Raw genomic sequence first — 17,064 nt, 5'->3', positions numbered from 1 at the left:
TATGCGCTACCTTAGTCTACGAGGTTATAGCCATCGGTCTGGCGTACTTCTTACTTCTACGGTTTACGGGAGGAGACACGGTAACGCCTATCACAATGAATGTTCTCCGTGATTAAAGTTGCATCAGCAATACACACAATCTTTTAAAAAGCTAACATTTTATTTTAAAAGATGCTAACATTTTGACCAAAAATTGCACATTTTTAAGGTCCATTCCCTCATAAATAAAAAGTTATATTCAGACAATTGAGTAGGTTTCGAAGAAGTAAAACAAGGATTAAGTAATAGGCTATTGAGGATTTACAAAGCACAGACATATCCATCGATAAATGTACTCAAGCCGCATCACAATATTACCCTGGTCAATGATAACCTGTCAAACAGAGAGACAATCCCTTCACATGGCAGCAGCTAAACAGCGCCCAAACTGACAGTTTATCTCACAGGTCCCCATTTATACACCTGGGTGAAGAGAGGCAATGGAGATAAAGTGCCTTGCCCAAGGACACAACGTAATGATCTGGCCAGGAATCGAACCTGCAAACCTTATATCAGTGTCACAAGTCTTAGATCACTTTCTTAACCACTTGACCACAACACTTTCAGGTGCGTTTCAGTGGATAACAGTTAAAAGATAAAATTAAAGATAAAAGTTAAAAGGCGCAGAAACGGTTGATCCCGTGTGATGAGTTTGTGTTATCTTTTCTAACATAGTTAATTGGAGGAGGATGCAATTTTCGGAATAACCTTTAATAACAGCCGTTTTGAATGCGCACATGTGTCAGTTCAAACATCTTAGTCCTTTGCTACATTTCCATTAACGGCCCTGTATATCAAACCATTCAACCAATCTTATTCTGAAACCAATATTTTTTCTTATCAAGAAAGTAGTTGCCAACAAATATAAAAGGAATACAATGTCTTTTACGTCCACTATTACGGTTCTTTGTTATATACTTAGAACTTTCTTCATTTGTTTTCTTATTTTCTTTGTTTTCTTTTGTTTATGTCGAGGGCTAGAATTTCTTACTAGAATTTCAGCTTTGAGAATATCTTTAAATCGATTATTTATGATTCATGAAAATCCATGAATTTTATTGATAACATTTTTTATTATCGTCTTGATTTTCCATTTTTTTCTCTCCAAGAAGATAATAGTGACGGGGACACGACACGTTTTACAGGACGAAGTTCACTCATGGGGAGGGGAGGTGGAGGTGGGGGGGTGGTCGGAGAGGAGGGCGTGGCTGGGTGAGTGGTAGCTTCCGACGATGACAAAACCAGATTGAAATACGTTTTTTTGACAAATGAAATAAAATTTCAAAAGCTTAACCTATATTTCTACGATACCTGTATATATACTTATTATGTGTTGACTTAATTGAAAGACAAAGGTTTGAAAGTATAGTACGTTAGATTTTCATAACGAGAAACATACGGATAAATATAGTTTTGAAGTTAAATGAAATGGTTATGTACAACGACTGAACTTTATATAATAAGACTAAGTGATTGTAATACGATTAAACATTACGACTAATGTTTGTTCAATAAGACTGGTATTCGTGTAATACGACTAAGTCTTTGTAAACTATTCGTGTTTGTATAATAGGACTGGTTGTTTTACGCAATATGACATTTTGTTATAATAAGACTGATTTTTGTGTGTTGGGACTAATGTTTATATTATAAGACCGTTGCTTCTGTAATAAGGCTAATGATTAACACAATACGACTTATGTTTGCAAAATAAGACGGATATTTGTATAACACGGTTAACTTTTGTAAAATAAGACTGGTGTTTCTAAAGTAAGACTAATGATTTACACAATACGAACAATGTTTTTTTTTTAATAAGACTGGTGTTTGTATAGTATGACTAATATTGTATCATACATCCAATTTTGGTATGCCGAGACTGAAAACCTATGTTACCACCGCTAACGCTTGTATACAACGACTTATGCCTATGCAATCAAACTAATGTATGTACAATACGAGTAATGTTTGTATAATACGACTGACGTTGGTAAAACATGGCTTATGTTTATATAATTAGAAGAATGTTTGTATTATAAAAACTTATGTCAGTATAAAAATCCATATGTTTGTATAATAAAACTGATATTTGTAAAATGCTACTAATGTTTTTGTACAAAACAACTAATGCTTGTATCATAAAACCAATGAATATAACCAGTCTAGTGACTGTATAAAGTAAAACTAACATGTGTTCATTTCGACTCATCTTTGCATAATACGTCTAATGTTTGTTCAATTTAACTGAGAATTTAGCTGAGATTTAGTATACCGAATTGCATTGTCTTTGGTGGTTAGTCCCTGTCTTTGGTGGTTAGTACTTGTCTTTGGTGGTTAGTCCTTGTCTTGTGTCTTTGTCGTCGGGAATTAGTCCTTGTCTTTGGTCCTTGTCTTTGACGTTGGTCTTTGGTAGTTAGTACTTGTCATTGGGAGTTAGTCCTTGTCTTTGGTCCTTGTCTTTGACGTTGGTCTTTGGGTAGTTCATCCTTGTCTTTGGTCTTTCGTCCTTGTCTTTTGTCTTTGTCTTTGGTAGTTAGTCATTGTCTTTGGTCGTTAGTCCGTGTCTTTGGTCCTTGTCTTTGACGTTGGTCTTTGGGTAGTTCATCCTTGTCTTTGGTAGTTAGTCCTTGTCTTTTGTCTTTGTCTTTGGTAGTTAGTCCTTGTCTTTGGTCTTTGTCTTTGTTAGTTAGTCCTTGTCTTTGGTATTTAGTCCTTGTCTTTGGTCTTTCGTCCTTGTCTTGGTGGTTAGTCCTTGTCTTTTGTCTTTGTCATTGGGAGTTAGTCCTTGTCTTTGGTCGTTAGTCCTTGTCTTTCTTCCTTGTCTTTGGTGGTTAGTCCTTGTCTTTTGTCTTTGTCATTGGGAGTTAGTCCTTGTCTTTGGTCTTTCATCCTTGTCTTTGGTGGTTAGTCCTTGTCTTTTGTCTTGTCATTTGGAGTTAGTCCTTGTCTTTGGTCGTTAGTCCTTGTCTTTGGTCTTTCGTCCTTGTCTTTGGTGGTTAGTCCTTGTCTTTTGTCTTTGTCATTGGGAGTTAGTCCTTGTCTTTGGTCGTTAGTCCGTGTCTTTTGTCTTTGTCATTGGGAGTTAGTCCTTGTCTTTGGTCGTTAGTCCGTGTCTTTGGTCTTTCGTCCTTGTCTTTGGTGGTTAGTCCTTGTCTTTTGTCATTGGGAGTTCGTTCTTGTCTTTGGTCCGTGTCTGTTGTCTTTCTCTTTGGTAGTTAGTCTTTGTCTTTTGAAACTCGTCCACCAGACAGTGTGTATATTTATGTTACTGACATGACAATAGCATATCAAAACTAAACTAAAGACTAAAACCAAAACAGAAAACTCCAAGTGTTACAAATGAACTCTATACAATGTTATGGCATTTTTAGCGTCAAAACTCCATCGAAAGTTTATTGACCAGAGACACAAAAAAAAATTGTTAATATAGGGACAGCGAAAAGTGTAAAACCATACGACAAGAAAATGATGCCCCTAAAATGTAGGCCAGCAAACAAGATTACGAAACGCAAACTTCTCCTTTAACGCCCAGCTGGACCAAACCAACACGGTGTGTGTACCGACGTGCATGTTTACTAAGCTTGCGCTGCACCGTTTACTAAACTCTCCTAGCAAGATCGGTTAGAAAACCCGCTGTTTGAGTAATTTTCTTCAAAACTTATGCATTTTGTGTGTTTTTTTTTCCGTGAGAGAGCCGATGGGTATATTTGAGATGAAAGGATCACCGCTTGATCTGTTAAAAGTTAGCAGAAGTGTGGAAAGCAGACCTCTTTTTTTGGACACAACTGCGTAACAACTGTGTATATGCTAAGTATTTATAATGTACATAAGGACCTTAACGATCAATTTGTGGGGAAAAAAAACAAGAAAAATAAACCAAATCATTTTTGCAATTAAATTGTCGGTATGACATCGTCTTTGAGAGACTCTTTGATTTAATGGAATTTTATCTTCTTTTTTTCCCCCCTTTCCCCGTTTTTTTTAATACTTTATTCTAAGTTCCTGATAGTTTTCTTAGTTGTGTTCCGGCGTATTACCAGTCAGGGATATAACACATCATATACAATGAAGCAACTATACTTTGAACTTACTTAGGGCTAAATAGTACATACTAGGGATTTTTATCAATTATCACAATCAATCAAGCTATATATCTTCAATTAATAAATAATTAGATAAACAAATGAAATTAAAAGAAAGAACTAGCATCAACGAAAAATCAACGAATCATGATTTAAAACAAACCCATGAAATCACCAGATCCTGAAATCTTAACATAATATTTCGATTATTGCGATTTACATCAATTAGACTAACATTATAATTTATTAATAAATTTTAGATATGATAAATTATATCTAACGGAGTTTAATTTGTATAGAAGCCGATTCCTGGTCTCAATTGTTCATGCGCAAAGTGACGTCATAGTTGCGCGCGACAGAGGAGAAAGTTGTCATGACTACCTGTTGATATCATGTTCACGAAATCTAAAGTTCTTAGACTACATGACACGAACAGCAATGGAATCTTTAGAAACGACGTAATGGTAGCAAGATGTAGAGTTATTCAAATCATTCACCGAAAACGAAAGAGAACCGTAAGAAAATAAATAAACTCCCTCTGGTAAATGACCTATATACCGGTGCATACCGTGCATTGAGAATATATGGAACGCAATGTGTAGGCTAGCGCGTTAGACAGGCTGCTTATGTATGTATGACCTCACATGACCCTAGTACTACGTCATGCACATGCGCAGTTTTAATAATGAAATGGCTATAAGATTGAACATTTGAATCTATCAAAGGGGTTCATCGAACGACTAGTAACTGTTTTTAGTCAAACAGTACGCCGTTATTTGTATATTATTCATATTACAACAGCTTTACGCAATTTCCTACCAATGTGTCTATGTTCGAACGCCGTCTTGCAAAATGAAATAGGTTGTGACGAAAAGATGATGCAATTTGATGTGTCGTCTTACTAAACTAAACACAACAGGCATTGCTCCCGCGAGAAACGTTCATTCATAGCCGTGATGTCATGATGTCGCAACAACTGGTATATACGGTAGTTTCTGACGTCACGAAATGGGTCCCTTCTATCACAACTTTGCAGCCGTATGATCGTATCAACTGACGTGTGTACCTGTTAGAACATGTTCCCGAGGTGCATATGTTATTAAGTTCAGAGCTAAACACTCCCACAACCACCCACCCCACCCCCACCCCCACCCACAAAGACAAATCCTCAGAACGACAGGTTTTCAAGTTGAGTGAAGAGGAAGACATTTGATTACATTTTATTTAGAAAATGCATAAATTTGTTATACGGTTTCCGTTAAAGAAAAAAAGCTGATTTACATCGGACTGTTCAAAGAAAACCTTTTCTTGTCTGTTTTTCTTCTCTTTTTCGTTACATTCATAGAAAACACAATAACATGATGTGTTTATCCCAAAAATGGCTAGTAAACCGGATTTATATATACATACATGTACGCGAAATTAGTAAGGATTTCAACTTTATTACTCAAGCAGAATCTCACGTTGTTACAATATTTATAATTGGGGAACTTACTCAGGTACGGTACAGAACTGAACATATGCTGCTGTGAACACCTTTGGTGGTCGCTTTGATACATACCGCAATCACAAATTAAAGTACCTCTGTACATAAAAAAAAAAAATATTATATATATATATACAGTCCTATTCATGTAAAAATAATTTATATTTCAAAGTAGATTCCGATTCTTCTTTCTTTCGTCATATTTTTTCCATTTTCGCTATCACACTTTTTAAGTGTCATTTATTTATATTTGCAGGTATATTGTTAAAGAGGTTCTAAAAACTGAAGTGTCAAGCAACCTAAATATATAGGTGACAAAAATTCTACATCATTAATGTGAGAAACAAATCACTAGGATATTAGAGAATTGTTCATCACCCCTCACCCATTCCCACCCCCCTACACACCCCATCCGACCCCACAACCCCCCATTTCTCTATTAGAAATACCTTTACGTTTATTTCTTTTGTATAAAGAACGGCACTTTCATAATCATTTTTTACTTAACCTTTAACAAGAAAATTGTTATAAAATTTAATTCAATTTGTTTTAATAATGACTAGTCAAAATGAAAAAATCATCACCTATATGCCCATTATTTTTTTTTGAGAGGGAAATTTAAAGCGGGTAATTTTTTTCGCAATGTTTACATATTTTGATATTTCGATAATGGGGAGAAAAATGGATGTCAAGAGTTAAAGTGTTGTAATAATAATCACGTGAGGGAGGGTGAGGGATGGGGATATTTTTTAATATCAAAATTTCGAAATTGTTATTGAACATTTCTTGTTTTTCTAGATTTATGATTTTTGGAGAAAAACAATTATAACAACACCAAATATTCATCTCAACAAATCTCAGATTCTTTATAGGTATAAAGCCTGTATGAAGTATGAAGTATGGAGTATGACGTATGAGGTATGACGTATGAAGTATGAAGTATGAAGTATGATGATGTGTACCCACCCACCAGACATGTATTTAGTCCGCTCTGGTACACTGATTCTAACATGATTGCATGTACTCTGGTACTTAATCAGATGGACTCATTTGAACTACGTACTCGTACTAGGGGGTACTTCGGGAAACCTCTTATAGATTGAAGTGTATAAGATAAGGTATCGTACTCGCAGTTAGAAGCCTTGTACTCATTCATACTAATACATGTATACAACTGCAGGGATGTGCTCACGCTGAGCGGCAGTGGGCGGCCCCACCCAGCACTAAAAATTACCGCCCAGCACTGTCTTAAAAATCGTGAATCCCGCCCAGCACTATTTTCATCATTTTACCAATAATATATTTCACTAAAAAGAAGGAAAAAAAAATTGTTTGTACTTGTGTATTGTGCTTAAAAAGCTACACAAGTGCCAGCATTTGGCATCTGAGCACCTTCAAAAATCGAAAAAAAAAAATTCTCAAAGTGGGAGGGGGACACCCCTAACCCCTTAGACCCCTCCCCCAGGACGGCGATCAGTATACCCGGCACTCAGGAAATCCTGGACACATCCCTACAATTGGTATAGCCAATGAGGACTTGTATACTTGTACTCGTGTACTCATGCGGTTGTACATGTACTCCAAATCTGCCACTCAGACTGAAAGTCCGCCATTAGACAGATGGTATAATACTCCCTGGTCTAAAGAAGTATTTCTCAGGGGGTCAAAAACCGTTGCTAAACACGATGCGAAAAAAACGTTTCTCGACCGACAGATAGATGGATTCCGGTGTTTCGCGACAATGAACTATGAAGCGGTACTTTCTCTAAGATAAAACGTCTCATTCGGAAAAGCGGTAATAGATTCCGCCCCAGTCGAGTAGAACGCCCCGCTGTCCCTCATAAAAGCTTGACAAATAATGTAATTGGCTGTGGTCGTGGCTAACCCTCTCTCTTCCCGCCTAACAGTAGACATTCAACTCAGGATATCCGATGCCACGCTAAGAGGTACCTACTAACCACTTCCATAATTTTTGCTTTGTTATTTTTAGACAAGAAAAATCATTTTCGTTTTCTACTTTTTTCTCTTTTGATTTGGAGTGTGTGTGTAATCATACATGATATTTAAAGTATAATAAGTATTTGATATCATTTCCTGGTACCGGGAAATTTAAAAAAAAAAGATTTTAATCGACTTTTTCGATGCTATTTTATGATAAAACCCAACAACAATACAGATTATTAACATACATGGCTATGGTCTGCTCCCAAAGAATTTCTGTGTGACGCGAAACGTATTGTTATTTTAAACAAAGAAATTAAAGGAACATTTCGGTGACATATATTGTGACACGTAAGAGTTATGAGGTGAAAGAGGGGGGTGTGGGGGAGTGGAGGTGCGGGAAGGATGAATCATGCAACCAACCTATACTCCCTTTCTGGAGGTCGAAAAAGCCAAGATGTGGTGGAAAATATTGCCACTTTAGGCCCGAAAATTATATATAATCTTCTTTTCTTTCATGGAAGAGGTACGGAATCAAGATCGTGGATATAACATAATTTGATGGTAGGTCATAACGAAGTAGTTGTGTGACCATTATTTGATATTCTAGCATATTTGGTGATCTATAATAATACCAGGGAAAGACCATGCTGATTTGCCGATTCGCTACAGTTTGCTGACTCATGCAGTGACGGCTTTGACAGGGTACAATAAACTGAGCTGCAAAGAGAACATAAACAGAGGAGCTAGCTTTTCTCATTGTTTTCCTTGTCTTTTCTGGTTTGTTTCTGCAACCCAGCCCCCTCCCCCCCCCCATCCAACCCTACCCCTCGTAAAACTTTAAGATTAGAGCTACAAATCGTGAAAGTAAATCCATCTTCCGAGATTTTCCTTTTTACAAAAAGTAAACATTTAGTAGTAAATACTTAATGATATCATCAATTCGAATAAATCTGTCGCCCAAATAAAATGTTATACTGTGTAAGTGACATGCTAAAACTACATCGGAAAGTGTTCAAAATTGTCGGTGGACTTCGTTTTCAACATCAAATACAAAGAAATTTCACTAACAACTTTTATGAACTGCATTTCCTGGGATTTTTTATGGGTTCTTAGTATCAATATAGCATCGAAACTTTAACAGAATTTATGCATAAAAACTTCCTTGTTCATCTCACGTATTTCTTTCCTTCTTTTTTTGAAATTCTAAGAAGAATACGAATTGTATATGAAGAAACATTTCCCTAATGCCATTTCATAGTTGTGGTAGAAATGGTCTATATGCCTATATTGAGTTAAGTTCTCATTAGGTTTCTAGGCAGCCGTAAAAGGCAATGGTTCTTTCCTATGCATTCGTATCCATTAGTGTTACCGCGATAAAGCGCGGAAACAGTCACGTGTTGTGACCAGTTAATAACCCTTTACCATATCTTCTAATGGTGGGTGGATGGGGTGGATGGTGGGTGGGTGGGGTGGGTGGGTGGTTGGTGAGAGGGAGGAGAAGGGTTATGTGTAAAGGTGTCTAGTACAACGTGTCTCAGCATGTATAAGTTCTTTGAGTGTTTCCATGGTGATAAGTCTCGTATCAAAGAAGAGCGACTAAATTGACTATAGTTCAAAACTGATTCTTTTTCATACACTTTGTAAAACACTTTAATTGGCAAGATTTTATGATTTTTTTTTTAGATTTTAAATTTATATTCAATTCATTACTCGAAAGAGACGACTAATTATCAATTCACTCTCAAACATGTATGTGAATTCTTTCTCTTTTAGAAACAAAGAACGATACAAAAACCAACAACAAGAATACAGAGTTTATACTTCTCATTGATCGCAACAGCATAATATTTTTTTTCAAACATTGGTTCCACTTTTGACCCGAATTAGTACCTCAACATTTTTGGCACCATTGGACAATGATTGAACCGACCTACTTATTTGGCTGTTCCTGAAAGATTATTTCTGTAAACTCATACAACTATTAACGTCACACAAATATTCACAGGAATTACCACTGTGTTTTTAATATCCACACTCTTGGATCAACGCATATTTTTGGCTTTTCATTCCTTAAGCTGTTAAATGTGTATTTTTCCGATGGCTTTTTTCCTCAGAAGATTAACAACTAGTTTTAATCAAGTAATAACATCTTTAAATTGTAAATTTTAAAGAAATAAAAAACGTAGAAAACATATAGGCCTATACGTCACAGGTTCCGTTGATTTTACAAACACGCACATTACTCCTTTAACCACTGAAATTTTGCTTACAAGTTGTGTATACAGGCTGTACTGTGTTTTACAAAGCTGAAGCCATAAGAAAGAAATAAATAAATAAAATTTAAACAAACAAAAAATGTAAAAGATATTAAGTTTGTATATAAATAACCGTCATTAAAGAACAAAATTAGACTTACCTCGATAACAAAATTTTCACCCAAGTTGTGACTTAATTCTTTATCACAAGCACTAGTATACGCTGTCACAAAATCGAACAATAATTATAACGCCGAACGAGCTACTAGCCTAATGGACCGGCTTCTGGGAAATTGAGAATGATTAGTTCTCCAATATCAAATGAAAAAATCACACACACACAGACAGAATGACCAACTATTAGATCACTCTTGTAATGAACGAGAAAATACACATACGACTTGAGCTAATACAAAGACATTTCTCTTGAGCCAAATAATTCTATTTCCTAGAAACTTCAGCCGTTTGATTGCGAACAGTGTATACAGGGTACATATAATTTCCTTTACCTCTTTCCCCCTTTTTTTTCTTTTCTTTATTTCTTGTAAAAAAATATTTTGTCCTTAAAGGACTTCTTTGCACGATATTTTCATAACTATAGCGTATATGTTAGTTGGTCTATAGCGCCTAAGGGTACAGGTTTCTCCCCCGTGAAGCACCAATCTTTTCTCAAAGAGGTTATGTTTCTTGTAAAAGTGCTGTTGAAAGGATTTAAGCCAAAGGGGAGTTTATGGTAAAACATATTGCTGTACTAATTAGGTTGTTTTATACGGTACGGTACACTTTTGTTTGATACAAAAAAATAAAATAAATAAAGATATCAAAACTTGATCGTAAACAAAGCCTCAATTGATAATTTTGGTATGTTCCATATTTACTCTATTTTTTCTTTGTCTTTGTTATAGTTACATTCTGCTATACGTCCAGCTCATTTACGCAACGATTACTATACCATTGCGTATATGGCTATTTGTGCATGTATGTGGCAATAGGAAAACTACTCACTTAGTGCGATGGCCCATACGATTTATGAGGGAAAACGTTATGTTCTGTCCCCTAAAGTCATATGTATACTGCCCTGCACGCGTGTGCCACCCACCCCCCCCCCGACCCCACCTCCCAATCCTCCGGCCGGTTTGAACTCTCTACCTCCGCAACTGGTGTAAAGCAATTATATAGCTTAGCCAGAACCAAAGAAAGTTAAAATCTTGCGCCAAGTACATATTTCAAGTGGTCCATTGTCTATTTTATACGTTGTCTATATATGCGTAATTCATATGCTGGTATTTTAATGCGTTTCAATGCATTTGTCTTTATGTCTCTATTGTGTTTATGCGTTGCCATTTGTATGCGTTGTCTCTATATGCGTCATATATGTGCGGTGCGTTTGTATGCGTTTCACAGCGTTGTCCGCTTTGCAAATTACAATCTTGCGTCACAAATTTCAAGCGGTCTATTTGTCTTTTGCACGCGTTCTCTCTATATGTGTAACACATGTGCGGTGTAGTGTTATGCGTTTATATGCGTTGTCTTTACAAGCTATATTCTTGCGCTAACTAAAGATTTGGAGCAGTTCATTATCTTTTTTATGTTGTCACTAAATATGTAATTGATGTGTATTGTCTATATGTATGCGTTATTATGCGTTATCTTTGTATTGTTACGCTAAGGACGGATTTCTAACGGTTTATTATCTCTGTTATGCATAATTTATATGCATTGCCTTTGTAAGTGTTATCTTTGTAAGTTACACTCTAGCGCCAAATACAAGCGGTTTTTAATTGTTTTTTTTTTATGTTTTGTCTGTATTTGCGTTATTGATATGCAGATGAAGAAGATGACTGATATAGGCCTACTTCAATGAAAAAGTGTCTGGGCTACGAAATGTTAAGAATCGAAATCGAATTCACCAATTATTTTATCATGAACCTTTCATCTGATCAACAAATCTTGGGGGTTTCGTATTTCTTTCTGGAGGGGGGGGGGGGGGGCTATTTTCATTCTAAATTTGAGTAATACTCGGTGATTTTGTTTTAAACTTGCCGAACAAACGCGAAGAGCAGTTGTATTCCACCAAATAGAAAAGGTTATTTAGCTTTAAATCGTTAACAGAAACAAATGCATGGTTCACGGTACTATATAACATGTATATTACCTCCGTCAACCAAAATTGCACTACACGTACAATCAACTATAGTGACATAATAATTTCCATTGAAGCAAATATGTTTTACTAGGTTATCTTTGAGGTACACATTAGGCCTTTATATATTCAGTTGTAAACTTAAAATAAAATGCCAACCACAAAACATTTGTTACTTATATCGGTTAGTATCCACGTGTGGACAATTTACTCCAATTAAAGTGGGAGGCATCGAGGGTTCTTTAGGCCGCGGAGACAATTATGTTAGCGGAACCCCTTCTTGCAGTCTGAATTTTTAATATATAAGTATATAATATTATGGAAATGAAAATACAAATATTATAATCTCATATTTCCCCGGATCCGTCACCATAGTTTCTCTTGCCCTCAATTTTAATGATTATTTTTCAAGAGGATGAAGTCCGGGTGGACTGCACATTATTCCCAGGTATGTAATGTATAGGAACCACACGACAATGGAGGGCCCTGGATATAACGGCATATAATTTCACAGCAACGATTTTCATGAGGGCGTGGTGCCACCACAGGAGGTAACTTGAACACCACTGACTTTCCACCCCCCCCCCCATTTTTAAACCTGTATTAGGGATCTGTATTGGGTATGAAATGATAAATTAGAGCATTTAACGTATCGATTATAAACTTCCAGTAATATTTATCAATGCTTGATCGAGAGTGACATTTTATTATTAACTGTGCCACACTTTCGTGAGCATCGGGGCCCTTCTGTTTACCTATAAAACTATGCCAACTGTTATTCCTTTCTTTTTTCACAACAATAAAGTGCGTGACTTACGCATACTACAATTACTATAACAACCCATTGTCAAGGTGCCAAAGAGAAATTTTGTTTTTGTTTTGTTTTTCTTCTCTTAAATCTTCTATAATTGTTGACGATTATTCCCAATGGAGATATGTAATATACCTATATATGATATGCCGATGATGATGACAATATCAAGCATGAGTGTTTCCCATCAGTGGTGAATCAAATGCAAAATGTCATAAACACGGATCCCTTGAGTAAACAAGAGCCTTTGTAAACAGAGACAAGATGAGGGGCTATCTTTGATTAGTGGCGGCGAGATCAAAAATCGGACACTATACTCACGACTCGACTTTCGGTGGTGTATGGGGATGTATAGTAATACGCCATCATAACAGGATTCTCCCCCCCCCCCCCACCTTCCCCTCGTCCAGGGTCGGTTTACGAAACAGAGAAGAAAAAAACAAAGGACGGGGAAAAAACTCGTAATATCAAAAGTTTTGCTGTACATAGATAACAATGATGTCATATATGTTATCATTAAAACAATTTTTTTTTTCTCGTGTGTTGATTTTGGACAAATTTTCTTTACGTTCCCCACTATAGCTGAGTTGGTCATGAGGCGTACCAAACGATGTAAAATTGAAAAGAAAATTCGAAAATATGTACTGAAATTTAATGATTTTGAATTGTATGGATTCGATTAATAATACAATAATGGAATGTGTTTGGACGACGAAATATTAATATACAAATGCAATGCTTTTAGAATATCGGTTGGAAAGTGTGTTTTTTATTTGTCAGATCCATGTCAATTTCATGTTAGTAGCATATTCTAATTTGGGTAAAAATACCCGAAATTGGGAATTTTGCAACTACTTTAAAAAGCAGTGCATTTTGTACGTCTTTTTTGTAATATTTTGTTAGGAAGGTATGTGGGTTTTTTCTTCTTCTTACTTTGGTTTGCTTGTACAAAGAGAACTACTTTGATGATCCCAACTAAATTATATTTCGTTTTCACTTTTTACCTCATAATATTTACAAAATTCTGTTTTGAATATATCGGTCGCCATGCATAAAAGTCATAACACAGTGAACGTCTTATCAGAGTCGAACAAGCTATGATTTATGAACTGTTGATATGGGTTTTTGTGTTGATCAGATATTTACGACGTTATACACAGCAGCAGTGCCGGGGACTGTCGGATTTGACCGTGATACACAATTCGATGAACTGCAAAGCAAGAGGGATTTTCCGAATGGAAAGCAAAAATTTCTCAGAAAACAGGTTAGTCTAAGTGGGATCGTCATCGTCCGTCATCGTCATCATCGTCGACAAGGTCAGCCCAAAATCTTAGCGTCAGCTCAGAGAGTTGATGGTAACTTTCAGTGTCAGCGTTATAACGTCATAGTCAGCGTAGCGTTAACAGCGTCAGGGTCAGGGTCAGCGTCGACGTCATTGTCGGCATCAGCGTCATTATAATTTATGATTTCATGTATTATTTTTATTTTGTTTTTGCATGTCCTGTTTTGTATTTACCGATCATAACAACAAAACAAAATCACGCTTATCAATATTTTCGTTTTAATCATTCATCAGTGATACTTCATCTATCATGTTGGGCGATCGTATTAATTTTGTCATCTTTACCAATAATTATTATTATGATAACTTATTAAACATCATCAATTTTGGATAATGTATTTACCATATGTATTTACACATCATCATAACATTTGATTTATTTATTTATTTCTTTTCTTTCTTTTCTTTCTTTTTATCTCCCCCCACCCCACCCCACCGCCCCCCCCCCCACTCTCCAATTATCACACATACATATCAAGTTTCCAATATTCGCCACCACATCATATTGTTACAGATAATGTTATTTAATTATTCATCATTCCTCTGGTTTTATCAAATGAACTGCGATATGATCACATGCGGAGGATGAATTGCATATTATTTTGCCGTCGTTAGTTCATTTGCACCACGTGACAAGCAGAGCCAATGACTTTGTTCACGTGCACGGCTGAGATTATCAAACAATGTCTTTGGAGAGAGTCAGGTTTTCATCAATTGATCGTTGTTTGTGTAGCTGGCGTTGAGTGCAATGAGTAATATATAGTGCCTATTGGCATATATATGACCTCATTTTTTGCCCCCCCCCCCACCGACTGAAAGTTCATATCTAGTTATGTAGTGTCATCAATTGTATGTATTTTTACGTGTTGATTGGTCTTGCGTAAAAACGATATTAGTGAACTGATATTGCGTTCTATGAACATGCATAGGTCAAACTGTTTCGCTATATGTGTACAGTATAGAGTTGAAACGGCCGTCCATGGCGGTACCACGACCCCTGTGTGGAATTCCATGCTTATTAAAATAAATGTGTCTATCGTCCCCTCCCCGACCCCCGGATTCGGATGCGCGTCCGAATCTATATATGAGCACAGTCTTCTTCAGTTTTACCCTCATCCTGGGGTTGCCCATGCAATGCATGTAAACAGACTAGATTTGTCGCCGGAAACTTTCTTTGAGTTTATATCCATCTTCTATTTACATATTTAAATATTCTTTTGATTTTTTTTCTTTAATTGTTTTTTTTTTACATTTATTTATTTTTTCCTGTATTGATTCACAGAATATACTCATGGTTTGTATTATACTCACGAGTCATTACGCATGCTCATAGAGTAATTCTATAAAAAAAAAATGGCTTAAAACCTTTGATTTTATAGGTACAAGAGTCCATTTACCTTTAACCGTAATACCAGCACAACTGTCGAGTCACAATTATGTGGTGTCTGGAGCAACGGGCAGATGGGGGTGTGGAATATAATGACTTGAACTTTCTAGAAACGGGGGCGTAAGTTGCTCAACTATAATCAAATATTTACTACAAAGAAGGTACCTGTTCCATAAATCCGCAATATTTTTTTTGACGTGAAATGGGAGAAACCCTTCATGTGTGTTTGTTTGATTGCTTGTTTGTTTGTTGTTTTCGTCTTCTGCTCAACATGGATACCTGATGACGTCAACAGGATGCAAAACGGTGAGTCAACAAACACATGACTTGAGATTAATGGAGTCGGACAGCCGTCTAATTATCTTAAACATGTTACACTACAGCAATATTTACCTGATGTAAACAGATTTAAGCAAAAATATCCACAAAATACTGACTGTATGGGAAATGATTAATACGAATATTCTCGACAGATTTCAAGACTTTTATCAGGTCAGATATAGACGGGATGTGAATCCGCGTCCTGCTGACTCAGTCGTTTTCTGTTGATGATATATTCAAATGTACATATAGGACCTATATATATATATATATATAGAACACACTTTGCACTTAAAATTTATAATCTGCCGCTTTTCATGATGCATGTGTCGACGGAATATGAAATATAAAATTTAATAAATATGCAAAATATCGTATTGGCTGCTTCGGATTGTATCAACACCCCCCCCCCCCCTCCCCTCCACTCAATAGAAATAAGAAGAAATATATTTTAATACGAATCGTAATCAATTTATGATTTGGATAAATATATGATTGGTGTAGAAGCAGCGTTTGTTTTCTGAAGGCATGTATTCGGACACCTGTTTGAGATGGGAGGTAGAGGTTGGAGGGCACATGTTTGAGGTGGTGGGTAGATGCGGGGGACATATGTTTGAGATGGGAGTAGAGGTGGAGGACATATGTTTGAGATGGGGGTAGGGGTTGGAGGACATATGTTTGAGATGGGGGTAGAGGTGGAGGACACATGTTTGAGATGAGGGGTAGGGGTTGGAGGACATATGTTTGAGATGGTGGGTAGAGACGAGGGACATGTTTGAGATGGGGGTAGAGGTGGAGGACACATGTGTGAGATGAGGGGTAGGGGTTGGAGGACATATGTTTGAGATGGTGGGTAGAGACGAGGGACATATGTTTGAGATGGGGGTAGAGGTGGGGGACACATGTTTGAGATGGTGGGTAGAGGTTGGAGGACACATGTTTGAGATGGGAGGGGAGAGGTAGATATGAAGGCACCTGTTTAATATGGTGGGTAGAGGCGGGGGACACATGTTTGAGATGAGGGATAGAGGTGGGGAAGGAAAAGGAATCAAGCCAATGTGCAGTAGTGTAGAAATCCGAATGAAATCAATGCTTTAAACATTATTGGATGCCATCGAAATCACACCCCCCCCCCCTCCCCCCGATCACCACCACCACTATATTCCCGTGTCAGGGTCCGTTTATGTCACTTAGTTACTAAATAACGTTCTATCTGAATGATTTTCTTTATACTCTCAAATAAATTAAAATATT

At 36.6% G+C, this 17,064-nt stretch overlaps 1 protein-coding gene across 4 annotated transcripts in view; it reads right to left on the bottom strand.

The window, feature by feature from the left end:
• LOC139965959 (uncharacterized) overlaps positions 1 to 17,064 on the bottom strand; it is a 49,575-nt gene that overhangs the window by 15,741 nt on the left and 16,770 nt on the right. Inside the window, exon 1 of one of the 4 annotated variants that reach the window (XM_071968640.1) lies at positions 9,968 to 10,270. The exons of the other annotated variants lie outside the window; for them this stretch is intronic. The gene's annotated coding sequence lies outside the window, so the exon portion shown is untranslated. Of the gene's footprint in view, positions 1 to 9,967; positions 10,271 to 17,064 lie in introns of those variants that run through there. 4 annotated transcript variants of the gene reach the window in all.

The sequence above is a fragment of the Apostichopus japonicus genome, chromosome 1 (genome assembly GCF_037975245.1).
Source record: "Apostichopus japonicus isolate 1M-3 chromosome 1, ASM3797524v1, whole genome shotgun sequence".
NCBI classification, from domain to species: Eukaryota; Metazoa; Echinodermata; class Holothuroidea; order Aspidochirotida; family Stichopodidae; genus Apostichopus; species Apostichopus japonicus.
The sequence above is the reverse complement of the archived record's forward strand: the minus strand, read 5'-3'. Positions and strand labels throughout refer to the sequence as shown.